This window comes from Hemitrygon akajei, chromosome 1, assembly GCF_048418815.1.
Source record: "Hemitrygon akajei chromosome 1, sHemAka1.3, whole genome shotgun sequence".
Classification (NCBI taxonomy): Eukaryota; Metazoa; Chordata; class Chondrichthyes; order Myliobatiformes; family Dasyatidae; genus Hemitrygon; species Hemitrygon akajei.
The window spans coordinates 163,288,004-163,314,051 of record NC_133124.1 but is presented as its reverse complement, the minus strand read 5'-3'; the positions used below and the strand labels follow the sequence as shown (position 1 = coordinate 163,314,051).

Sequence of the window (26,048 nt, the reverse complement as noted above, 5' to 3'; positions counted from 1 at the left end):
GAGCAGTGGTGCCCTGGGGAAGAGGCACTGGCTGTCCACTCTGTCTATTCCTCTTAATATCTTGTACACCTCTATCATGTCTCCACTCAGCCTCCTTCTCTCCAAGGAGTTAAGCCCTAGCTCCCTTAATCTCTGATCATAATCCATACTCTCTAAACCAGGCAGCATCCTGGTAAATCTCCTCTGTACCCTTTCCAATGCTTCCACATCCTTCCTATAGTGAGGCGACCAGAACTGGACACAGTACTCCAAGTGTGGCCTAACTAGAGTTTTATAGAGCTGCATCATTACATCACGTCTGTTAAACTCTACCCCTCTACATATGAAAGCTAACACCCCATAAGCTTTCTTAACTACCCTATCTACCTGTGAGGCAACTTTCAGGGATCTGTGGACAAGTACCCCCAGATCCCTCTGCTCCTCCACAGTACCAAGTATCCTGCCATTTACTTTGTACTCTGCCTTGGAGTTTGTCCTTCCAAAGTGTACCACCTCACACTTCTCCAGTTTGAACTCCATCTGCCACTTCTCCGCCCACTTCTGCATCCTATCAATGTCACTCTGCAATCTTCGACAATCCTCTACACTATCTACAACACCACCAACCTTTGTGTCGTCTGCAAACTTGCCAACCCACCCTTCTACCCCCACATCCAGGTCATTAATAAAAGTCACAAAAAGTAGAGGTCCCAGAACAGATCCTTGTGGGACACCACTAGTCACAACCCTCCAATCTGAAAGTATTCCCTCCACCACAACCCTCTGCCTTCTGCAGGCAAGCCAATTCTGAATCCACCTGGCCAAACTTCCCTGGATCCCATGCCTTCTGACTTTCTGAACAAGCCTACCGTGTGGAACCTTGTCAAATGCCTTACTAAAATCCATGTAGATCACATCCACTGCACTACCCTCATCTATATGCCTGGTCACCTCCTCAAAGAACTCTATCAGGCTTGTTAGGCATGATCTGCCCTTCACAAAGCCATGCTGACTGTCCTTGATCAGACCATGATTCTCTAAATGCCCATAGATCCTATCTCTAAGAATCTTTTCCAACAGCTTTCCCACCACAGACTTAAGGCTCACTGGTCTATAATTACCCGGACTATCCTTACTACCTTTTTTGAACAAGGGGACAACATTCACCTCCTTCCAATCCTCCAGTACCATTCCTGTGGACAACGAGGACATAAAGATCCTAGCCAGAGGCTCAGCAATCTCTTCGCTCAAGTCGTGGAGCAGCCTGGGGAATATTCCGTCAGTCCCTGGGGACTTATCCGTCGTAATGTATTTTAACTACTCCAACACCTCCTCTCCCTTAATATGAACATGCTCCGGAACATCAACCTCACTCATATTGTCCTCACCGTCATCAAGTTCCCTCTCGGTGGTGAATACCGAAGAGAAGTATTCATTGAGGACCTCGCTCACTTCCACAGCCTCCAGGCACATCTTCCCACTTTTATCTCTAATCGGTCCTACCTTCACTCCTGTCCTCCTTTTGTTCTTCACATAATTGAAGAATGCCTTGGGGTTTTCCTTTACCCTACTCGCCAAGTCCTTCTCATGCCCCCTTCTTGCTCTTCTCAGCCCCTTCTTAAGCTCCTTTCTTGCTACACTATATCCCCTAATAGACCCATCTGATCCTTGCTTCCCAAACCTCATGTATGCTGCCTTCTTCCACCTGACTAGATTTTCCACCTCCCTTGTCACCCATGTTTCCTTCACCCTACCATTCTCTATCTTCCTCACCGGGACAAATTTATCCCTAACAACCTGCAAGAGAACCTTAAACATCGTCCACATGTCCATAGTACGTTTCCCTGCAAAAACATCATCCCAATTCACACCCGCAATTTCTAGCCTTATAGCCTCATAATTTGCCATTCCCCAATTAAAAATTTTCCTGTCCTCTCGGATTCTATCCTTTTCCATGATAATGCTAAAGACCAGGGAGCGGTGATCACTGTCCCCCAGATGCTCACCCACTGAGAGATCTGTGACCTGACCCGGTTCGTTACCTAATACTAGATCTCGTATGGCATTCCCCCTAGTCGGCCTGTCAACGTACTGTGACAGGAATCCATCCTGGACACACTTAACAAATTCTGCCCCATCTAAACCCTTGGAACTAATCAAGTGCCAATCAATACTAGGGAAGTTAAAGTCCCCCATGATAACAACCCTGTTATTTTTGGACCTTTCCAAACTCTGCCTCCCAATCTGCTCCTCGGTATTTCTGCTGCCACCAGGGGGCCTACAGAATATCCCCAGTAGAGTAACTGCTCCCTTCCTGTTCCTGACTTCCACCCATACTGACTCAAAAAAGGATCCTGCTACATTACCCACCCTTTCTGCAGCTGTAATAGTATCCCTGACCAGTAATGCCACCCTTCCTCCCCTTCCCCCCCTCTATCCCTTTTAAAGCACTGAAATCCAGGAATATTGAGAATCCATTCCTGCCCTGGTGCCAGCCGAGTCTCCGTAATGGCCACTACATCGTGTATGTATCCAAGCTCTCAGTTCATCACCTTTGTTCCTGATGCTTCTTGCATTGAAGTACACCCACTTTAGCCCTTCTACCTTCCTACCTTTACACCCTTTATTCTGCTTCTCTTTCCTCAAAGAAGTGGCAGACAGAATACAATCTTGGGAAGCGTATGGACATGCACTTTTGTAGAAGTATGGACTGTTTTCTAAATGGTGAAGGAGGTGCAAAGGGACTTGGGAGTCCTTGTGCAGGATTCTCAAAAGCAGGGGATCCCCACCCCTACGATTAACCGAGGTGTCTGTGGACCCCAGGTTGGGACACCCTGCCCTAAATGTTAGCTTGGAATTTGAATCAGTGGTAAGGAAGGCAAATATAGCATTAGCATTCGTTTTCAGAGGACAAGAATACAGCAATGGTGAGCCTTTAAAAGGCATTGGTCAGACTGCACAGAGTACCATGGGCAGTTTTGGGCCCCTCATCTAAGAAAAATTGTGCGGGCATCTGAGAGGGCCCAGAGGAGGTTCTGTGAATGAAAGGGTTAACGTATCAGGAGTGTTTGATGGCTCTGGGCCTGTACTCGCTGGAGTTTAGAAGAATGAGGGGAGATCCCATTGAAACCTATCGAATATTGAACGGCTTAGATAGAGTGGATGTGGAGAGGATGTTACCAATGGTGCAGACGTCTGGGACCAGAGGGCACAACCTCAGGTTGTTGATTAGGATGGGCATCAGAAGTTGTGGGAGAAGGTAGAAGAACGGAGTTGAGAAGGATAGTAAATCCACCATGATGGAATGACAGAGTAGACTTGATCGTCTGAATGTCCTAATTCTGCTCCTGTGTCACAACATCTTTGAGGTAACTCTTAACCCCTTACATATCTTGAACCAATCAACCTCTGTCTCAAATACACTCAGTGACCCGTGTTCGGTACACCTGTACATCTGCTCAATAATGTAAATATCTAATCAGCCAATCATGTGGCAGCAACTCAATGCAGCAAAGCATGCAGGCACGGTCAAGAGGTTCAGTTGCTGTTCAGACCAATCATTAGAAAGGGGAGGAAATGTGATCAAAGTGACTTTGACTGTGGAGTGATTGTTGGTGCCAGATGGGGTGGTTTGAGTATCTCAGAATATGTTGATCTCCTGGGATTTGCAAGCACAACAGTCTCTTATGGAGGATGATGCAGAAAAATTACCAACAAAATGCTTCCATTGAGCGGCAGTTGTTTGGGTGAAAATGCCTTGTTAATGAGGGAGACCGGAGGAGAATACCAGACTGGTTTACGCTGACAGAAAGGTGACAATAAAGAACATAAACATAATCAACATGAGAAATAGGAGCAGGAGTTGGCCATCTGGCCCGTCGAGCCTGCTCCGTCATTCAATCAGATCATGGTGATCTGATCATGGACTCATCTCCTCCTACCTGCCTTCCCCCATAATCCTTAATTCCCACGCTATGCAAAAATCCATCCAACCTTATCTTAAATATATTTACTGAGGTAGCCTCCACTGCTCCATTGTGCAGAGAATTCCACAGATTCACCACTCTTTGAGAAAAGCAGTTCCTCCTCGTCTCCGTCCAAAATATACTCCCTGAATCTTGAGGCTATGTCCACTAGTTCTAATCTCAGCTACCAGTGGAAACAACTTTCTTGCCTCTGTCTTATCTATCCCTTTCATAATTTTACATGCTTCTATAAGATCTCCTCTCATTCTTCTGAATTCAAGAGAGTACATTCCCAGGCAACTCAATCGCTCCTCGTAGTCTAACCCGCTCATGTCTGGAATCATCTTGGTGAACCTCCTCTGCACCACTTCCAAAGCCAGCATATCCTTCCTCAAGTAAGGAGACCAGAACTGCACACAGTACTCCAGGTGCGGCCTCACCAGTACCCTGTACAGTTGCAGCATAACCTCCCTGCTCTTGAATTCAATCTCTCCAGCAATAAAGGCCAACATCCCATTTCCCTGCTTGATGGCCGGCTGTACCTGCAAACCAACCTTTTGTGATTCATGCACAAGCACAGCTCAGCAGCATGCTGCAATTTGCTCTTTCATTTTTCCTTCCAAAGTGGGTGACCTCACATTTACCAACATCGTACTCCATCTGCCAGACCCTTGCCCACTCACTTAATCTATATCTATATCTCTATCTATCTATCTCTATCTATCCATCGATATCTCTCTATATATATACATCCGTCTGCAGACTCTCACAGAAAAGTCCACTCTTTACCTTCTGCCAGTCAGCCAATCTTCCATCCATGCTAGTACCTTTCCTGTAAAACCACGGGTTCTTATCCGGTTAAGCAGCCTCATGAGTGGGACCTTGTCAAAGACCTTCTGGAAATCCAAATAAGAAACATCCACTGACTCATCCTTGTCTGTCCTGTCTGTAATTTCCTTATCAAATCCCATCAGATTTGTCAGGAAAGATATCTCCTGAAGGAAACCATGTTGACTATGGCCTGTTTTATCATCTGACTGTCAGTACTCCAGAACATTATCATCAATAAACCTCATCCTCCAATATCATCTGAACCATTGAGGTCAGACTAACTGAGTGGTCACTACTTGTCCCTCCATAATCCATTGTGCCACCTCCTTCAGAACCCTAAGTGTCCACCTGGTGCAGGTGACTTATCTACCTTCAGCTACCCAAGCACCTTCTGTGTAATAGTAATAACACTCACTTCTGCCCTGACACTCTCGAAGTTCTGACAAACTGCTGCTGTCTTCCACAGTGAAGACAGATGCAAAATACTTCGACTACACCCAACAATCACCCCCCACCCTCCCCCCCTCCGTTATTATCTCTCCAGTATCATATTCCAGCAGTCCGATATCCACTCTTGCCTCTAGAGGAGAGGGTGGGAGGACGGGATTGAGAAATATCACTCCTGACTGAATGGAGCAGTGATCTCAATGGGCCGAATGGTCTCATTCTGCTCCTGCATCGTCCAGAAGCTCTCTTCAACCTCCAGGTGGAGAATGGAAAGCCTCACCTGGAATTACCGTCTGCACATCAGCACTCGTAGTGGTGTCTCACACCTTACCTCCGTCCATCCCAGCAGACACGGGCTTCCGAGACATCGCCTGAGGAGGGTAGACAACCCGTCTCCCACATTCCCCTGTCTGGGCCGGGCCACACCACAGCTGTAAAACACGGCCGGTCTGTCTCAGGGGTGAGCTGCTCTCTGCAGATCCACGTTCTCCGGTGGTTGGACGGGTCTTTTGGGGAGGGTTTGTGAACTCAGGACAACGGGAGCAGGAAGAACGTCTATCCCACATGGCTTGTCTCCCAGGATCGGTGACACGGAGTCACACATCACAGAGACAGGCCCTTCGGCCCATCTGGTCCCTGTCAGCCCGGATGCTCATCAGAGCCAGTCCCACTTGCATGCATTTATCCCAAAACCTTTCCTATCCATGTACCTCTCTGAGAGGCTTTTACATATTGTTACTGTACCTGCTTCAGGCTGCTCATTCCATGTATGGACCACCCTCTCATTGAAAATGATGTCCCTCAGGTTCCCATTAAATCTCTCACCTCAAGCTCGTTCCCTCTGGTACTGCATTCCATCACCTTGGGTGAAAGATTGTGCATTCACCCCATCCATCCTCTTCATGATTTTATACCCCTCTGTAAGGTCACCCCTCAGCCTCATAAACTCCAATGAACAACGTTCCAACCTGTTATCTCGATTGAACGAGAAGGAGAGGTTGGACAAACTGGATTTGTTTTCTGTGGAGCTGCGGAATCTGACGGGAGACCTGATAGTCATGAGATGATGAGAGGCAGAGAGAGCAGACAGCCGGTGTCCTTCCCCAGTCTAACACTAGAGGGCACACTTTGCCCATACTTTATTGTCTCCAAACAATTGATACAAGAGCGTACAATCATCACAGCGATATTTAATTCTGTGCTTTGTGCTCCCTGAAGTACAAATCCAAGTAAATATAATAAAAATTTGAAATTATAAATCATAATTAGAAAATAGAAAAGGGAAAGTAAGGTAGTGCAAGTCAGGTCCGGATATTTGGAAGGCACGGCCCAGATGTGGGTCAGGATCTGTTCAGTAGTCTTATCACAGTTGGAAAGAAGCTGTTCCCAAATCTGGCCGTACGAGTCTTCATGCTCCTGAACCTTCTCCCGGAGGGAAGAGGGACAAAAAGTGTGTTGGCTGCGTGGGTCCTGTCCATGATTATCCGGGCAGCACTGCTCCAACAGCGTGCGGTGTAAAGTGAGTCCAAGGATGGAAGATTGGTTTGTGTGATGTGCTGGGCTATGTTCACGATCTTCTGCAGCTTCTTCCAGTCTTGGACAGGACAGCTTCCATACCAGGTCGTGATGCATCCTAGAAGAATGCTTTCTACGGTGCACCTATAAAAATTAGTGAGGGTTTTAGGGGACAGGCCAAATTTCTTCAGCTTTCTCAGGAAGTAAAGGCGCTGGTGGGCCTTCTTGGCAGTGGACTCTGCTTGGTTAGACCAAATCAGGTCATTTGTGATATTCACACCGAGGAACAAGCTTTTGACCTGTTCCACCTGCGCACCACCGATGTAGATGGGATCGTGCAGTCCGCTACTCCTTCTGAAATCAACAACCAATTCCTTCGTCTTGCTGACATTGAGGGATAGGTTATTGTCTTTACACCATGCCACCAGGTTCTTAATTTCCTCTCTGTACTCAGACTCATCATTACCCAAGATACGGCCTACAATTGCGGTGTCATCAGCAAACTTATATATTGAGTTCGATGGAAACTTGGCTACACAGTCATGGGTGTACAGTGAGTACAGCAGGGGGCTGAGTACACAGCCTTGTGGGGCACCGGTGCTCAGAGTGATTGTAGAGGAGAGCTTGTCCCCTATTTTTACAGCCTGGGTCCTGTCTGTGAGGAAGTTGAAGATCCAGCTGCAGATCTGAGTGCTAAGACCCAGGTTCCGGAGCTTAGGAATCAGTTTATTTGGAATGATGGTATTAAAGGCAGATCTGTAGTCAATGTAAAGGAACCTGACATATGCGTCTTTATTCTCCAGGTGTTCTAAGGAGGAATGTAGTGCCAGAGAGATGGCATCTGCCATTGAACTGTTGCTCCGGTAGGCGAATTGCAAAGCATCGAGGTTGACCGTTAGGTTATGGTTGATGTGTGCCATAACCAATCGCTCCAAGCACTTCATAGCAATTGATGTTAGAGCCACAGGTCGATAGTCATTCAGGCATGTCACCTTGCTTTTCTTCGGCACCGGGATTATCGTTGCCTTCTTAAAACACGAGGGGATCTTAGACTGAAGCAGGGAGCAGTTGAAGATGTCAGCAAACACTCCAGCTAGCTCGCTTGCACAGGCCCAGAGAACTCGTCCCGGGACGCCATTTGGGCCCGTAAATAATTATGTATAATTATATTTATGTAATTTATACATAAATTGGTATATTGAAGAATAACGACATTGGAAATTGTAGAGAGCAGTGGCTGCCCAGAGTGTGCTGCCAAGGGAGTTGGTGGAGGCAGATACAATACAGGCAGTTCAGGTGCTCTTAGACAGACACACATCAATTTGTAGAGAATATATTGAACAGAGAAAAACGACAGCACAATACAGGCCTTTTGGCCCACAATGCTGTTCTGAACATGGACTCACTTTAGAAATTACCTAGGGTTACCCATAGCCCTCTATTTTCCTAAGCACCATGTACCTGTCCAGGAGTCTCTTAAAAGACCCTATCGTATCCGTCTCCACCACCATTGCCAGCAGCCCATTCCACGCTCTCACCACTCTGGCAAAAAAACTTACCCCTGATATCTCCTCTGTACCTACTTCCAAACACCTTAAATCTATAAGAATATAAGAAATAGGAGCAGGAGTAGTCCATCTGGCCCATGGAGCCTGCCCTGCCATTCAATAAGATCATGGCTGATCTGTCCCTAAACTCATCTCCATCTACCTGCCTTTACCCCAATAACCCTTAATTCACTTTCTCAGAAAAAACTTATCTAACTGTTTCTTAAATATATTTGGTGAGGAAGCCTCAACTGCTTCCCTGGGCAGAGAATTCCACAGATTCACTACTCTCTGGGAAAAACAGTTTCTCCTCATCTCCATTCTAAATCTTCTCCCCGAATCTTGAGGCATTGTCCTCTAGTTCTCATCTAGCTACCAATGGAAACAAATTTCCTACTTCTATCTTATCTATCTTTTTCAAAATTTTGTATGTTCTATAAGATCCCCTCTCATTCTTCTGAACTCCAGAGAGTATAGTCCCAGGCGACTCAATCTCTCCTCATTGGTTAACCCCTTCATCTCTGGAATCAACTTAGTGAACCTCCTCTGCACTGCCTCCAAAGCCAGTATATCTTTCCTCAAGTCTGGAGACCAGAACTGCACACAGTACCCCAGGTGCAGCCTCACCAGTACCCTGTATAGTTGCAGCATGACCTCTGTGTTCTTGAATTCAATCCCTCTAGCAATGAAGGCCAACATTCCGTTTGCCTTCTTAATAACCTGTTGTACCTTCAAGCCAACCTTTTGTGGTTCATGCACAAGCACTCCCAAGTCCATCTGCACAACAGCATGCTGCAATCTTTCACCATTTCGATAATAATCTGCACTTCTATTATTCCTTCCAAAGTGCCTGATCTCGCATTTACCAACGTTGTACTCCAGGTGCCAGACCTTGGCCCACTCACTTAACCTATCTATATCCCTCTGTAGACTCTCGACATCCTGTGTACAATTTGCTTTTCCACTCAGTTTAGTGTCATCAGCAAATTTTTCTACACTACACTCAGTCCCCTCTTCCAAATCATCGATGTAAATGGTAAACAGCACCAACCACTACGGCACCCCACTCACCACAGACTGCCAACCGGAGAAACACCCATTTATACCAACTCACTGCCTTCCATTGGTTAACCAATCCACTATCCATGCCAATACACTTCCTCTGACTCCATGCATCCGTATCTTATATACAAGTCTCTTGTGTGACAGCTTATCGAACACCTTCTGGAAATTCAAGTAAATGACATCCACCTGTTCCCCTCTATCCACTGCGCTCATTATGTCCTCAAAGAACTCCAGTAAGTTTGTCCAACAGGACCTGCCCTTTCTGAATCCATGCTGCGTCTCTCTAATGTAACCACTCCTTTCTAAATGTTTCGCTATTTCTTTGTTAATGACAGCTTCAAGCATTTTCCCGACTACAGATGTTAAGAAAACTGGCCGATAGTTGCCCGTCTTTTGCCTATATCCTTTTTTAAAAAGTGGCGTGACATTTGCTGTCTTCCGATCCGCTGGGACCTGCCCAGAGTCCAGAGAATTTTGATAAATGATTACCCACGCGTCTACTATAACCTCCGCCAATTCCTTCAGCACCCTGGGATGCATCCCATCAGGACCATAATAGTCGTTCAATGCCTCAGCCATTTCCTTATCACCCAATATCAATTTCCCCTTCTTGACTTCCAAGGGACCTAGTTGACTTTAGACACCCTCTTCAGCTTTATAATTTATAAAAACTTGTGCTATCTGTTTTTATATTTGGTGCTAATTTACTTTCATACTCTATCTTCCCTTTCCTTATTTCTTGATTAGTTGTTTCTGTTGCTTTTTAAAGTTTTCCCAATTCTCCAGTCTCCCACTACTCTATGTGAGTTTGTACAAATTAGCTTTTAATTTGATACTATGTTTTAGATAGAAAAATAGAAAACCTACAACACAATACAGGCACTTTGGCCCACAAAGTTGAGTCGAACATGTCCCCACCTTAGTAATTACTAGGGTTACCCATAGCCCTCTATTTTTCTAAGCTCCATGTACCTATCCAAAAGTCTCTTAAAAGACCCTATCGTATCTGCCTCCACAACCTTTGCCAGCAGCCCATTCCACGAACTCACCACTCTCTGGTAAAAAACTTACCCCTGACGTCTCCTCTGTACCTACTCTGAAACACCTTAAACCTGTGCCCGCATGTGGCAGCCATTTCAGCCCTGGGAAAAAGCCTTTGACTATCCACATGATCAATGCCTCTCATCATCTCATAGACCTCTATCAGGTCACCTCTCATCCTCCATCGCTCCAAGGAGAAAAGACCGAGTTCACTCAACCTATTCTCATAAGGCATGCACCCCAATCCAGGCAACATCTATGTAAATCTCCTCTGCACCCTTTCTATGGTTTCCACATCCTTACTGCAGTGAGACGACCAGAACTGAGCACAGTCCTCCAAGTGGGGTCTGACCAGGGTCCTGACCAGCTGAAACATTACCTCGCACCTCCTAAATTCAATTCCATGATTGATGAAGGCTAATACACCGTACGCCTTCTTAACCACAGTGTCAACCTGCGCAGCTGCTTTGAGTGTCCTATGGACTCGGACCCCAAGATCCCTCTGATCCTCCACACTACCAAGAGCCTTACCGTTAATACTATATTCACCATCTACTAAAATGAACCACTTCACAATTATCTGGGTTGAACTCCACCTGCCACTTCTCAGCCCAGTTTTGCATCCTATCAATGTCCCGCTGTAACCTCTGACAGCCCTCCACACTATCCACAACAGCTCCATCAGCAAACTTACTAACTCATCCCTCCACTTCCTCTTCCAGGTCATTTATAAAAATCATGAAGATTAAGGGTCCCAGAACAGACCCCTGAGGCACACCACTGGTCACCGACCTACATGCAGAATACAACCACTCTTTGCCTTCTGTGGGCAAGCCAGTTCTGGATCCACAAAACAATGTTTTTTACCAGAGAGTGGTGAGTGTGTGGAATGGGCTGCTGGCAAAGGTGGTGGAGGCGGATACGATAGGGTCTTTTAAGAGACTTTTGGATAAGTACATGGAGCTTAGAAAACTAGAGGGCTATGGGTAACTGTAGTAATTACTAAGGTGGGGACATGTTCGACTCAACTTTGTGGACCAAAGTGCCTGTATTGTGTTGGTAGGTTTTCTATGATTGATAAGGTACCCCATGCCTCGTTACTTTCTCAATAAGCCTTGCATGGGGTACTTTATCAAATGTCTTGCTGAAATCCATATACACTACATCTACTGCTCTACCTTCATCAATGTGTTCAGTCACATCCTCCAAAAATTCATTCAGGCTCGTAAGGCACAACCTACCCTTGAAAAAGCCATGCTGACTATTCCTAATCATTATACCACTCCAAATGTTCATAAATCCTGCCTCTCAGGATCTTCTCCATCGACTTACCAACCACTGAGGTAAGACTCACTGGTCTATAATTTCCTGGGCTATCTCTACTTCCTTTCTTGAACAAAGGAACAACATCCTCAACCCTCCAATCCTCCGGAACCTCTTCTGTCCCCATTGATGATGCAAAGGTCATCGCCACAGGCTCAGCAATCTCCTCCCTCACCCACACAGTAGCCTGGGGTACATCTCACCCACTCCCGGCGACTTATCCAACTTGATGTTTTCCAAAAGCTCCAGCACATCCTCTTTCTTAATATCTACATGCACAAGCTTTTCAGTCTGCTGCAAGTCATCACTACAGTCACCAAGATCCTTTTCCATCATGAATACTGAAGTAAAGTATTCATTAAGTACCTCTGTTATTTCCTCCAATTTTTTTAGTTATGTGCAATCGTGAACAATAGCCAGATCAGAAATGCTGATGAAGTCGACTAGTTCCCAAAGAGAACTCTGATAGGCCAGTAAGACGGTTCACGCTGCTCAGCGATAGAACATTAAAAAATCATATGTACAATTAAGAAACAGTAAAAAATAGTAGAAATACTGGAGTCCTGATGAATGTGATGAGGTCTGCTGGAGAGAGACATGTATACATGTGCTATCCTCCATAATTCAGAGAGATTGAAGGATAAGGTTACAGGGTGACAAAACGTGACAGGAGCACTTGGAACTAAAAACTACTCCCTACTGGGAGAAAACAGTTCCATACACACATTCCCACTTGATTGGTCCTATTCTTTCATGTCTTATCTTCTCGCTCTTCTCATACTTGTAGAATGCCTTGGGGTTTTCCTTTATCCTGTCTGCCAAGGCCTTCTCATGGCCCCTTCTGACTCTCCTAATTTCCTTCACAAGCTCCTTCCTGTTAGCCTTATAATCTTCTAGATCGCTAACATTACCCAGCTCTTTGAATCTTTTGTAAGCTTTTCTTTTTGACTAGATTTAATACAGCCTTTGTACACCACGGTTGCTGTACCCAACCAAAACTTCCTTGTCTCACTGGAACGTAGCTACGCAGAACTCCACAAACATATCCCCTGAACATTTGCCGCATTTCTTCTGTACTTTTCCCTGAGAACATCTGTTTCTAATTGAAGCTTCCAGTGTCCTGCCTGATAGCCTCATAATTCCCCTTAATCCAATGAAATGCTTTTCTAACTTGTCTGTTCCTATCCCTCTCCAGTGCTGTTGTAAAGGAGATAGAATTATGATCACTATCTCCAAAATGCTCTCTCACTGAGAGATCTGACATCTGACCAGGTTCATTTCCCAATACCAGATCAAGTACAGCCTCTCCTCTTACCGGCTTAACTGCATATAGTGTCAAGAAACCTTCCTGAACACATCTAACAAACTCCACCCCATCTAAAGCCCTCGCTCTAGGGAAATGCCAATTGATATTTGATAAATTAAATTCTCCCATCATGACATCAACTGGAGACGTCCAGTACCATATTCCAGCAGACAGATATCCACTCTTTCCTCTCGAGGAGAAGGTGGGAGGATGGAATTGAGAAGTATAACTCCTGACTGAATGGAGCAGTAGAGTCAATGGGCCAAATGGCCTCATTCTGCTCCTACATCCTCCAGAAGCTCTCTTCAACCTCCAGGTAGGGAATGGGAAGCCTCACCTGGAATTTCCGTCTGTACATTGCACTCATAGTGGTGTCCAGCACCTTACCTCCGTCCATCCCTGCAGACATCTCATCCCAGTGATGAGATTACGAGAGGCAGAGAGAGCAGACAGCCAGTGTCCTTCCCCCAGTCTAACACTAGAGGGCACACGTTCCACATAAATTGGTATATAGAAGGATAACGATATTGGAAATTGTAGAGAGCAGTGGCTGCCCAGAGTGTGCTGCCAAGGGAGTTGGTGGAGGCAGATACAATACAGGCAGTTCAGGTGCTCTTAGACAGACACACATCAATTTGTAGAGAATATATTGAACATAGAAAAACGACAGCACAATACAGGCTTTAGGCCCACAATGCTGTAACAAACATGCACTTACCTTAGAAATTAACCAGGGTTTCCATAGCTCTCTATTTTCCGAAGCTCCATGTACCTATCCAGGAGTCTCTTAAAAGACCCTATCGTATCCGCCTCCACCACCATTGCCAGCAGCCCATTCCACACACTCACCACTGTCTGCGTAAAAATCTTACCCCTGACATCTCCACTGTACCTACTTCCAAACACCCTAAAACTGTGGCTTCTCGTGATAGTCATTTCAGCCCTGGGAAAAAGCCTCTGACGATCCACACGATCAATGCCTCTCATCATCTTATACACCTCCAGCAGGCCACCTCTCATCCTCCATCGCTCCAAGGAGAAAAGGCCAGGTTTACTTAAGCTATTCTCATAAGGCATGCTCCCCAATCCAGGCAACATCCTTGTAAATCTCCTCTGCACACTTTCTATAGTTTACACATATTTCCTGTAGTGAAGTGACCAGAAATGGACACAGTACATCAAGTGTGGCCTAACCAGAGTTTTATACAGCTGCATCATTGCATCACGACTCTTAAATTCTATCCTTCGACTTCTGAAAGCTAACACCCCATAAGCTTTCTTAACTACCCTATCTACCTCTGAGGCAACTTTCAGGGATCTGTGGACATGTTCCCCTAGATCCCTCTGCTCCTCCACACTACCAAGTATCCTGCCATTTACTTTGTACTCTGCCTTGGAGTTTGTCCTTCCAAAGTGTACCACCTCACACTTCTCCGGGTTGAACTCCATCTGCCACTTCTGAGCCCACTTCTGCATCCTATCAATGTCTCTCTGCAATCTTCGTCAATCCTCTACACTATCTACAACACCAACAAACTTTGTGTCATCTGCAAACTTGCCAACTCACCCTTCTACCCCCACATCCAGATCGTTAATAAAAATCATGAAAAGTAGAGGTCCCAGAACAGAGCCTTCTGGGACACCACTAGTCACAACCCTCCAATCTGAAAATACTCCTTCCACCACGACCCTCTGCCTTCTGCAGGCAAGCCAATTCTGAATCCACCTGGCCAAACATCCCTGGATCCCATGCCTTCTGACTTTCTGAATAAGCCTACCATGTGGAACCTTGTCAAAAGCCTTACTAAAATCCATGTAGATCACATCCACTGCACTACCCTCATCTATATGCCTGGTCACATCCTGAAAGAACTCTATCAGGCTTGTTAGACACGATCTGCCCTTCACAAAGCCATGCTGGCTGTCCCTCATCAGAACATGATTCTCTAAATGCCCATAGATCTCTATCTCTAAGAATCTCTAAGAATCTTTTCCAACAGCTTTTCCACCACAGACGTAAGGCTCACTGGTCTATAATTACCTGGACTATCCCTACTACCTTTCTTGAACAAGGGGACAACATTCGCCTCTCTCCAATCTTCCGGTACCATTCCCATGGACAACGAGGACAAAAAGATCCTAGCCAGAGGCTCAGCAATCTCTTCCCTCGCCTCGTGGAGCAGCCTGGGGAATATTCCGTCAGGCCCCGGGGACTTATCCGTCCTAATGTATTTTAACAACTCCAACAGCTCCTCTCCCTTAATATCAACATGCTCCGGAACATCAACCTCAATCATATTGTCCTCACCGTCATCAAGTTCCCTCTCGTTGGTGAATACCGAAGAGAAGTATTCATTGAGGACCTCGCTCACTTCCTGTGCCTCCAGGCACATCTTCCCACCTTTATCTGTAATTGGTCCTACCTTCACTTCTGTCATCCTTTTGTTCTTCACATAATTGAAGAATGCCTTGGGGTTTTCCTTTACCCTACTCGCCACGACCTTCTCATACCCCCTTCTTGCTCTTCTCAGCCCCTTCTTAAGCTTTCTTGCTACCCTGTATTCCTCAATAGACTCATCTGATCCTTGCTTCCTAAACCTCATGTATGCTGCCTTCTTCCACCTGACTAGAGTTTCCACCTCCCTTGTCACCCATGGTTCCTTCATCCTACCATTCTCTATCTTCCTCACTGGGACAAATTTATCCCTAACATCCTGCAAGAGATCCCTAAACATCGACTACATGTCCATAGTACAGTTCCCTGCAAAAACATCATCCCAATTCACACCCGCAAGTTCTAGCCTTATAGCCTCATAATTTTCCCTTCCCCATTTAAACATTTTCCTGTCCTCTCTGATTCTATCCTTTTCCATGATAATGCTAAAGACCAGGGAGCGGTGATCACTGTCCCCCAGATGCTCACCCACTGAGAGATCTGTGACCTGACCTGGTCCGTTACCTAATACTATATATAGTATGGCATTCCTCCTAGTCGGCCTGTCAACATACTGTGTTTGTCCCTTGCAATCCTTTTGCTCTTAACGTATCTGTAAAATCCCTTAGGATTCTCCTTCACCTTGTCTGCTAGAGCAACCTCACGCCTTCTTTTAGACCTCCTGATGTTCTCCTGCATTTCTTCCTGCATTTCATTTCAGAGCTACCTCATTCGTTCCTACCTGTAATCAACCTCCTATCTTTCTTACTCAGGGCCTCAATATCTCTTGTAAAAATGAAGGTTCCCTAAAGCTGCTGTCTTTATCTTGTGTTCAGACAGGCACATATAAACTCTGTTCTATCTCTCGGACTCTAACATCCAATCTCCATCCTATCCAGCCTTTCTACAGTATAAGAGTCCCAGCCAATCTTTGGAAAGTTAATAATCACCTGCTATCACAACCTTATTTTTCTTGCAGTTGTCTCTCTACAAATTTGCTCCATGATCCCATTAACCTAGGCATCCCTTTCTTGTTCCGCAGTTCCATACACACAGCATCAGTAGACAAGTCCCCCAGTCTGTCCTGTCTGAGCACTGCTATGACATTTTCCCTCACTAATAATGCTACCCCTCCCACTTTAGTCCCTCTGTAAACAACAAAACACTGGAGCATTGAGCTGCCAGTCCTGCCCCCCTTATACCAACGGCTAATGGCTACAATGACATAATTCTACGTGTTGATCCATGCTCTATGTTCATCCGCCTTTCCTATGATATGATATTCCTTACAGTGAAATAGATGAAACTCAATATTACTCCCAAGATGCTCAGTCTTTCAATTCCTGTCTTTGTATTTCGGCTTAACATCTCTCCCCACAACCACTCCAATATCTGTTCTAGTGTTCTGGTTACCAGCCTCCATTATTGAATGTATACCGGGGGGAAAACATTTAGTACAATTTGCATATTATCGGCCAGCTTACCTTCATATTTCATCTTCCCCACACCCTTGCTACCCTTCCCACTTTAGTCCCTCTGCAATCATCCAGAATCAGTTTTGGATCTCTGGTGCCACCAGACCAGAGGGTGGTGAGGTGGTGAATTGAATTGAATTGAATTGACTTTATTTCTTACACCCTTCACATACGTGAGGAGTAAAAATCTTTACGTTACATTTCTGTCTAAATGTGCATTGTGCATTTATAGTCATTTGTAATAAATAGTCTGTATAACAGGACAGAAATACAATGGTGTCAGTGTGAATTAATCAGTCTGATGGCCTGGTGGAAGAAGCTGTCCCGGAGCCTGTTGGTCCTGGCTTTTATGCTGCGGGACCACTTCCCAGATGGTAGCAGCTGGAACAGTTTGTAGTTGTGGTGACTTGGGTCTGCAATGATCCTTTGGGCCCTTATTACACATCTGTCACTGAAACAGTGGGAAGTTCACATTTACAGATGTACTGGGCTGCCCGCACCACTCTCTGCAGAGTCCTGCGATTAAGGGAGGTACAGTTCCCATACCAGGCAGTGATGCAGCCTGTCAGGATGCTCTCAATTGTGTCCCTGTTGCATGTTCTTAGGACTTGGAGGCCCATACCGAACTTCTTCAACCGTCTGAGGTGAAAGAGGCGCAGTTGTGCATTTTTCACCACACGGCCGATATGTACAGACCACGTGAGATCATGGCTGATGTGTATGGCAAGGAACTTAAACGCCAAGTTTAAATATTGCAAGTATCGCATGTGGAGTATTGTGTAGGCAAGGCAACAGCAGCCCTTCCAGGGCCAATGCTCTTTCCACTACCCCTCGTTCTCAGGGAAGATGCCTGACAGACGGGGGTAGGACCAGTAACCACATAGCCAATGAGTACTCTTCAGCAGACCGGCAGGACTGAAGTTTGTTAGTTCCATATATACACCTTTACTGCTCCCAGATAGCGACCTTCAAGTTGCAGTGATACGTAACCTGGTCAATACCGAACTTTTGAATCTCCTCTCAATCACTGACGAACCATCAGTGTATTTATTTTTCTCGATATTTATCATGTGTAACCCTCAGGTTGGGCTGGCGGTGTTAGTCTAGGGAAGACAGTCTCCGGCTCCACCAGATGTGTGAAACCTGAGGTGTAAAACCTCTTGTTTGTGTGGATCTGTGTGATCTGTTCCCCCGTTACAAATCAGTACCACAAAATAACAGAGTTCACCATGTGCAGTTAAATGATTTAGCTCTTTAATTCTTGATTTGACTAAAGGGTTAGTAAAGTAAAACAAAAAGAAAAGGGCCCATTTTAATGAAACAGTCCAATGTGCACGTTGGAGCTCACAGTTTCCTCCCGCTGGTCCTCCATCGATTTCCCCGGGCTCCGTTGACTCCTGGCTCCACTCCAAGTCCACTCTGTCCTGCTGTCTACGACCTTTCCTTTCTGGCGTCTTCTCTCTTCATCTCTCGTCAAACAAAAGACCCAGACACCTCGTTCTCAGGCACAGAACAAGAAAAAACTCTCCCTTCATTGGACGGTACACATTCCAAATCCCCCGTTATCTCTGTCTCCTAAACAGATATACTGTTTTGGATACTGTTGGGGCAGATGTCTCATCAGGGGAAGGCAGCAGCAGCCGAGTTCATGGCACCATGAGTGGCTCTGTGGCACAGGAGGGAAGGAAAAGGAATGGGAGAGCTATAGTGATAGGGGATTCGATTGTAAGGGGAATAGATAGGCGTTTCTGCGGCCGCAAACGAGACTCCGGGATGGTATGTTGCCTCCCTGGTGCAAGGGTCAAGGATGTCTCTGAGCGGCTGCAGGACATTCTGGAATGGGTGGGTGAACAGCCAGTGGTCGTGGGATGAGGTCCTACAAGGTGAATTTAGGGAGTTTGGAGATAAACTAAAAAGTAGGACCATAAAGGTAATATTCTCTGGATTACTACCAGCGGCACGTGCTAGTCAGAGTAGAAATAGGAGGATATTTCAGATGAATACGTGGCTTGAAAAATGGTGCAAAAGGGAGGGGTTCAAATTTCTGGGGATTGCAACCAGTTCTAGGGGAGGTGGGACCGGTATAAACAGGATGGTCTGCACCTGGGCTGGACTGGAACCAATGTCCTAGGAGGAGCGTTTGCTACTGCTGTTCAGGAGGATTTAAACTAATGTGGCAGGGGGATGGGAACAAGTGCAGAGAGACAGTGGGGTGTAAAATGAGGGTAGAAGCAAAAAGTAGTAAGGTGAAAAGTAAAATTGGCAGGCAGGCAAATCTAGGGCAAAAAGCAAAAAGAGCCACTTTTCAACATAATTGTATAAGGGCTAAGAGTGTTGTAAAAACGAGCCTGAAGGCTTTGTGTGTCAATGCGAGGAGCATTCGTAACAAGGTGGATGAATTGAATGTGCAGATAGTTATTAATGAATATGATATAGTTGGGATCACAGAGATATGGCTCCAGGGTGACCAAGGATGGGAGCTCAACATCCAGGGATATTCAATATTCAGGAGGGATAGACAGAAAAGAAAAGGAGGTGGGGTAGCATTGGTGGTTAGAGAGGAGATTAACACAATAGAAAGGAAGGACCTTAGCCTGGAGGATGTGGAATCGATATGGGTAGAGCTGCATAACACTAAGGGGCAGAAAACGCTGGTGGGAGTTGTGTACAGGCCACCTAACAGTAGTAGTGAGGTTGGGGATGGCATTAAACAGGAAATTAGAAATGCGTGCAATAAAGGAACAGTAGTTATAATGGGTGACTTCAATCTACACATAGATTGGGTGAACCAAATTGGTAAGGGTGCTGAGGAAGAGGATTTCTTGGAATGTATGTGGGATGGTTTTCTGAAACAACGTGTCAAGGAATCAACTAGAGAGCAGGCCATTCTAGATTGGGTATTGAGCAATGAGGAAGGGTTAGTTAGCAATCTTGTCGTGCAGGGCACCTTGGGTAAGAGTGACCATAATATGGTGGAATTCTTCATTAAGATGGAGAGTGACATAGTAAATTCAGAAACAAAGGTCCTGAACTTAAAGAAGGGAAACTTTGAAGGTATGAGACGTGAATTAGCTAAGATAGACTGGCAAATGATACTTAAAGGGTTGACGGTGGATATGCAATGGCAAGCATTTAAAGATCGCAAAAGAATAAACCAGGGAAGGTAGTGCACCCGTGGCTGACAAGGGAAATTAGGGATAGTATCAAGTCCAAAGAAGAAACATATAAATTAGCAAAAAAAAGTGGCACACCTGAGGACTGGGAGAAATTGAGAGACACAAGGGCTTAATTAGGAAAGGGAAGAAAGATTATGAGCGAAAGCTGACAGGGAACATAAATCTAACTGTAAAAGCTTTTATAGATATGTGAAAAGAAAAAGATTGGTCAAGACAAATGTAGGTCCCTTACAAACAGGAACAGGTGAATTGATCATAGGGAACAAAGATATGGCAGACCAATTGAATAACTACTTTGGTTCTTTCTTCACCAAGGAGGATTAAACAATCTTATGGAAATAGTAGGGGACTGAGGGTCTAGTGAGATGGAGGAACTGAGGGAAATACATGTTAGTAGGGAAGTGGTGTTAGGTAAATTGAAGGGATTAAAGGCAGATAAATCCCCAGGGCCAGATGGTCTGCATCCCAGAGTGCTTAAGGAAGTAGCCCAAGAAATAGTGGATACATTAGTGATAATTTTTCAAAACTCCTTAGATTCTGGATTAGTTCCTGAGGGTTGGAGGGTGGCTAATGTAACCCCACTTTTTAAAAAAGGAGGGAGAGAAAAACCGGAGAATTATAGACAGGTGAGTGTGACATCGGTGGTGGGGAAAATGCTAGAGTCGGTTATCAAAGATGTGATAACAGCATATTTGGAAAGAGGTGAAATCATCGGACAAAGTCAGCACGGATTTGTGAAAGGAAAATCATCTCTGACGAATCTTATAGAATTTTTTGAAGATGTAACTAGTAGAGTGGATAGGGGAGAGCCAGTGGATGTGGTATATTTAGATTTTCAAAAGGCTTTTGACTAGGTCCCACTCAGGAGATTAGTGTGCAAACTTAAAGCACTTGGTATTGGGGGTATGGTATTGATGTGAATAGAGAATTGGTTGGCAGACAGGAAGCAAAGAGTGGGAGTAAACGGGATCTTTTCAGAATGGCAGGCAGTGACTAGTGGGGTACCGCAAGGCTCAGTGCTGGGACCCCAGTTGTTTACAATATATATTAATGATTTAGACGAGGGAATTAAATGCAGCATCTCCAAGTTTGCAGATGACAGGAAGCTGGGTGGCGGCGTTAGCTGTGAGGAGGATGCTAAGAGGATGCAGGGTGACTTGGATAGGTTAGGTGAGTGGGCAAATTCATGGCAGATGCAATTTAATGTGGATAAATGTGAGGTTATCCACTTTGGTTGCAAGAACAGGAAAACAGATTATTATCTGAATTATGGCCGATTAGTAAAAGGGGAGGTGCAACGAGACCTGGGTGTCATTGTACACCAGTCATTGAAGGTGGGCATGCAGGTACAGCAGGCGGTGAAAAAGGCAAATGGTATGTTGGCATTCATAGCAAAAGGATTTGAGTACAGGAGCAGGGAGGTTCTACTGCAGTTGTACAAGGTCTTGGTGAGACCGCACCTAGAGTTTTGTCCCTTAATCTGAGGAAAGACATTCTTGCCATAGAGGGAGTACAAAGAAGGTTCACCAGATTGATTTCTGGGATGTCAGGACTTTCATATGAAGAAAGACTGGATCGACTAGGCTTATACTCACTAGAATTTAGAAGATTGAGGGGGGATCTTATTGAAACGTATAAAATTCTAAAGGGATTGGACAGGCTAGATGCAGGAAGATTGTTTCCGATGTTGGGGAAGTCCAGAACGAGGGGTCACAGTTGAAGGATAAAGGGGAAGCCTTTTAGGACCGAGATGAGGAAAAACTTCTTCACACAGAGAGTGGTGAATGTGTGGAATTCTCTGCCACAGGAAACAGTTGAGGCCGGTTCATTGGCTATATTTAAGAGGAAGTTAGATATGGCCCTTGTGGCTAAAGGGATCAGGGGGTACGGAGAGAAAGCAGGTACAGGGTTCTGAGTTGGATGATCAGCCATGATCATACTGAATGGCGGTGCAGGCTCGAAGGGCCGAATGGCCTACTCCTGCACCTATTTTCTACGTTTCTATAACCCAAACACTGTAGCTACAGAAAAAACCATTGAAACTTTTCCCAGGGCATTACACATGTAATGCATTGTACTGCTGCTGCTAACTTAACAAATTTCACAACATGCCGGTGATATTGAACCTGATTCTGACTTTACTCTCCTCGTTAGTTTTCAATCACTGACACATTTTACTGAGCTTGTTTTACTTTGCCTTCTTTACCGGCCTATCAATCCGTGTGGAAAGTGGAGAGAGCAACGGACCTGGACTAGGAGATTCCTCTTCCCATCTCTGAGGGGCTCACCATTAATGGTGTACCACCACTTTAAATTTCATCTCCCAAAGAGCACTACCTCCCTATTGACCAAATTAAACTCCATACGCCATTTCTCTGCCCATATCAGTAACTGACATCCAGCTGTGTCCTTTGGCAGACTTCGACACTATCCACAACACCAGTGATCTTCATGTTGTCTACATACTTACCAAGCCACCCATCCATATTCTCATCCGAGTCACTTCTATAAGTCACAAACAGTGTAGGTCCCAGACGGATCCCTGCAGATTACCATGAGCCACGGGCCTCCCACCACTACTCTCTCTTCTGTGAGCAGCCAGCTGTGAAGCCAAATGGCCTATAGACTGGATCCCATGCATCTCAACCATCTGAATGTACGTCCCATGAAGAATCTTGCCAAATGCATTACGAAAAGCCACGTAGACAATATCCACAGCTCTACCTTCAATCACCCTTGTCACCTCAAGTTAGTAAGACACGATTTGTCTCCCACAAAGCCATGCTAACTGCCCCAAATTAGGCCAAATGCTTGTAAATCCCAGTCATCCCCCCACCTCCGACTGAAGACTCTCTGGTTTATAGTTTCCAGGATTGTCCCAATTTCCCTTTAATAAATAGAACAACAACAGCTTCTCGATACTCCCGTGGCAGGAGAGGTCATGAAGATATTGATCAAAGCCACAGCAATCTTCTCTCTTGCCTCTCTCACTAACTTGTGGTATATCATGTCAGGCCCTGGGGACTTATCCACCTTCATGTTCTTCAAAAGACCCAACACTACCTCCTAGTGCATATATAGAGATGCCCTAGTAAATTATCTCAGTCCACACTGATCTCACCATCCTCACTGGTAATACTGATGTAAATTACTCATTTAGGACCTTGTCCACATCCTCCACCTCCAAATACATGTTCCATCCTTAATCCATGAATGGTCCTACCCTCTCCCATTTACACTCTGCTCTTGATTGACTGTATGAGTAGAGTGCCCTGGATTCTCTTTAGTCCTACTTGCCAATGGCATTTCACAGCCACTACTGGTTGTCCTAATTCCCTTCATGAGTTCATTTCTGGTTTCCTTAAAATTCTCAGTTTCTCTGGTTGAATCTGGCTTCCTAAACCTTACCTACAATTCCTTTTCTTTTTGACTAAATTCACCACTTCTCTCAACATCCAAGATTCCCTGACCTTGCCATCCCTGTCCTCCTGACATGGAGCATACCTGTCCTGTACTCCGTGAAGTTGGATTTTTAACACCCTCCACAGGTCAGATGTGGACTTGTCTAAAAACTACTGTTCCCAGTTAATTATCCCTAGTTCCTGCTGAATAGTCTTGTAATTTGCCGTGCTCTAATCTAGTACTCTCGCACGATTTGTACTTGCCCTTATCGTTAGATATCTTAAAACTTGTGGTTAGTGTTCGCCTGACAATTCTCCCATGGGAATGTGTCAGTCTGGCCAGGTTTATTACTCAACAGCAGGTCCACCTCACCTCACCTATGTTTTAAGAGACACTCCTGGATGCATCTACCAAATTCTGTCCTGTCTGATCTCTTGCACTACGGAGCAATCTCTTGCACGAAGGAGCAGTGTATATTGGAGTAACTGAAATCAACCATGACAAAAGCCCTGATACAATCAGAATGATTGCATCTTTATTGTTTTGAGTTTTACCCATACACACTCAATGGATCCAATCACCTTTAATCTCCTTCTATCAATTCTCAAACATTGAAACGGTGGAACATTCAGCACCCATTCCAGTTCTCCAGCCCCTGTCAAACTACTGTCCCAAGTAGCTACTGGGTGCACCAACTGCAGATATCGTCATCGGGGAGACCGTGAGACAAGACCATAAGACATGAGGACAGCACCATAGTGTGGTGGTTAGCACAACACTTTACAGTACAGGTGACCCAGGATCAATTCCCACCGCTGTCAGGAAGGAGCTTGTACGTTGTCCTGTGACCCTGTGGGTTTCCTCCGGGTGCTCTGGTTTCCACCCAGAGTCCAAAGGGGAACCGGTTGGTAGGTTGATTGGTCATTGTAAACTGTCTCGTGATTGGGCTAGGATTCTTGCTGGGCCGAACGCCTCGAAGAGCCTTTTCTGCTCTGTATCTCAGTCAATACATAAATAGATAAAGCAACAGATATAAATGAATAAATATATCAACACACAAACAGAGGAGCTGAATTAGGCCTCTCTGCTCTGCTATTCCAAGATGGCAGATTTATTTTCTCTCTCTACTGCATTCGCCTGCCTGCCCCCGTAATCTTCAGTAATTTCCTAATCAAGGATCTGTTAAATTCAGCTAAAGTTTACCCAATGACTTGGCCATAAATTTCTACAGATTCACCAACTTCTGCCTAAATAAATTCCTCATCATCTCTTTCCTTAAAGACATCCTTGTATTCTGAGGCTGTGCCCTCTGATCGAAGACTCCACTGTAGAAAACAGTTCTCTGTATGTCCACTCTATCTCAAACTTTGATACTTTTCAAAACTCCTTTCTTTTAAGCTCCAGCGAGAACAGGCCCAGAATCATCAAATGCTCCTGATATATTAACACTTTTATTTCTCATTCTCATGAAATTTCTCTGGACCCTCTCTTCTGTTTATTCAGTGTTGATAACAAAACAAAATAATGGTTCTCAGCATACTGTAAGGAAGGTAGAGGCAAAGAAAGACAATGAACAAAGAAATTATCATTTTTACAAGAAGTAGCTCAGACTGGAGAGTTTCGAGTGATACAGAATAACCTATCAACTGGTCGGGTTCAATTGTATGACACACACTGCAAAGGAGCTTCTGGAAAAGTACAGAATCACCTGTACCACTGTTACTGAAAACTCAATGAACAATTACTCATACAGGTGATTATATAAACATTATAAGCAAACTGGAAGAAAAAGAACAATGTTACTCTAATCCAACACTACCTTCCTGTCTGCACTGAAACAATGTCAAAGGTCAACAGCAAAATAAAGCATCTTAAGGAAGGTCTTACCTGCGACTTCTCACTGCTCCCCCTCCCCACACCTGGGTCACTTACTCAGCCTCTTCACACCAGAGCCGCTCAGCTCCCAACTCCAAAGACTCCAGCCTGCTTGACCCCAACTTCTTTCTATTAGCTGCTGTTCATTACCTGATTACCCAATCACTGTCGACTATCAATTTGCAAATGTGTCTCCTTTAAGGTCCTAGTGAGGTGAAACTTACCACCAAGTGGGACTGGGAAGCTTTCGAAAAAACCAACAGAGGGCAACTACAACAGCCACAAGGAAGGAAAAGTTGAAGTATGAAGGTAAGCGAGCTTAGCAAGAGTGCATGGCGTTTCAGGTGAAATACGAGCATGGATAGAGCTTTGGCTATTGGAAGGGGGCAAAGAGTGGGAATTAAGAGGTCCTTTTCCGATTGGCTGCCGTTCCTCAGGGGTCAGTTTTGGGACTACTTCTCTGTACATTGTATATCAGTGATTTGGCTGACAGAATTGCTGGCTTTGTGGCCAAGTTTGTGGATGATACAGAGATATGTGGAGGGACAGGTAGAATTGTGGAAGGAGAGAGGGTGCAGAAGGACTTGGACTGATTCTGAGAATAGGCAAAGAAATGACAATTTTCCAAATGGAGAGAAAATGAGAAAAAATGAGGTGCAAAAGGACA

At 45.1% G+C, this 26,048-nt stretch overlaps 1 long non-coding RNA gene across 2 annotated transcripts in view; it reads left to right on the top strand.

Annotated features, from left to right (window-relative positions):
- LOC140731935 (uncharacterized) overlaps nt 1-26,048 on the top strand; it is a 70,422-nt gene that overhangs the window by 6,150 nt on the left and 38,224 nt on the right. Inside the window, exons 2-3 of one of the 2 annotated variants that reach the window (XR_012099944.1) lie at nt 11,113-11,266; nt 25,584-25,690. This is a non-coding gene — a long non-coding RNA (uncharacterized lncRNA). The remainder of the gene's footprint in view (nt 1-11,112; nt 11,267-25,583; nt 25,691-26,048) is intronic. The other variant, XR_012099947.1, reaches the window with a different exon arrangement.